The sequence below is a fragment of the Macrotis lagotis genome, chromosome 2 (assembly GCF_037893015.1).
Source record: "Macrotis lagotis isolate mMagLag1 chromosome 2, bilby.v1.9.chrom.fasta, whole genome shotgun sequence".
Taxonomy (NCBI): domain Eukaryota; kingdom Metazoa; phylum Chordata; class Mammalia; order Peramelemorphia; family Peramelidae; genus Macrotis; species Macrotis lagotis.
Window position 1 is genome coordinate 342,752,962 of NC_133659.1, and position 1,952 is coordinate 342,754,913.

Genomic DNA, 1,952 nt, shown 5'->3' on the forward strand with positions numbered 1-1,952 from the left:
ATCTGCCCCTTTTTAAACCAGGTGTCATGGAAAGAACCCTAGTCTGGAAGTCAAGAGACCTGAATTCAAGTCCCACCTCAGCTATCATCTAACTTTATTACCCTGGGAAAGTCATTACTCTGCATGGGGTTTTCTCATCCACAAAATAGAGATAATCCCTTCTGGCCAATCTCCAGCCCAGTACAATTGTGATGATAAGGATCAGATGAAAGCTTGGACCTTAAAAAAGCTTCAAAAAAGAACCTCAAGATGGATGCACAGGATGGTCCTTGAATGCCTCAAGGACACAAAATGTCATTGGTCTTCCTATACCTAGCACAAAATTCAGCCCTCTGTGTATTGGCTTGAGAGTCATTATTGCCAAAACTGTGGTCCCGTGGCCAATGTGGTATGTATCTCTAAAGTGATTCTAGGATATTTAACAAAAAGGATTTGTCCTTCAATCTTTCCCAGCTTGGCAGGACTGAGCAGCCCTTGTGTCCAGCTGGCATGAGCTTCAGGAACCCAGCTCACCTCCATGCCGTAATGCAGCATCAGAAGGGGAAATCAGTGGAGGAATTCTTATTTCATTATCAATACTATGGATTGGTAAATTAACCACAACCTGGATGCGGGAAGGAAACACTGGAGGCAAGTTCATGCTTCTGCCAGGGAGGATGAATGAGGATTCTTTTTGCTCAATCTCTGAAGGTTTGGTCAGAGCAGGCTTGGTTCAAAGGATGAGGGGAGAGGGCCTTGGAAGGAAAAGAGAGTTATCCTGAGGTATGTGAAGTGAGGGCAGGTGGAAGACAAATTAGCCTTGGGCACTTGACTCCAGAGGGTAATACTGACGGCTTGGGGGCTAGTTGCAGAGAAGCAAATTTTAGTTCCCTGGAAGGAACGTTATTAGCTTAACGGGCGGAGCTGTCCAGCAATGGAATGGACTGATTCTGGCAGGTGCTGAGCTCTCGCTTGCTGGAGATGTTGAGGCAGAGATTGGATAAGACCCCATTGGGAATAGGATGGAAGTGCATCCTGTGAATTCTGTCATCCCTAAAGTCACTTCAGATGGTAACATTCACAGAAAGGAGCAGATAAAAGAGGAACAACTGCTAAGAAAAGAACTTTGCTTAGCTGGACTGTATTGCCTCACTTTATCTGCCTTGGTTTCCTCATTTATACCATGAGGGAAGCGGAACAGATGGTTTCTGAATGCATTTCCTGTCCTAGATTAGATGAACTATATAGTGGCCAGGACGTCTACACTGACATTAGTGGCCAGTGAGCTGGATAATGTCCACAATAGCTACAGAACTATAGCTACAGCTTTAACTGGTCACCATCATGGTCAAAGCCTTCAGTTAAAATGACTAACAGCTAACTTTTTAAAAACTCTTAGAGCTCATTTCTTTGGGACCACATTCCACCTCTGTGAGGCAGGACATGCACCCTCAGTTTGCAGGGGGAGGAGATGGGGACTCAATGAGAAGTGGGTTACCCCAGGATCACAGTAGAGCAGGGCAGAGCTGCCCTCCAACTCAGACCAATTTAAGATTCAGGTGTTTGAGAGCTGGGAGGATCCCAGAAGCATAAAGTCAAACCCCCTCATTTCACTGATGAGGTAACTGAGTTCTGGAGGTGAGAAGAGGCTCCGAGCCAGAATTGCTGGAACTCCCAGGTTTGAGAAATAGTCACTGAAGACTTGAGAGCCCAGTGCAAGCCTAAGGGGCAAAGGTGTGTGTATATATGGGGGGGCGGGGGGTTGGTACACTAAGTGCAACCAACCACCAGTGCCTGGAGCGGGGCCTGGCCATTCACCTGCACCACATTTCACCTGCCCTTCAGCAGAGGTGGTAACCCTCAAGAGGAACTGGGGAAGAGCCTGTGGGATGGAGCTCTACTCCCTGCAGTGTCTGACTTCTGAAGAGGCCAGAGGGACCAGGGTAGAATGAGTTGGAGTCCCCCAACCCTTC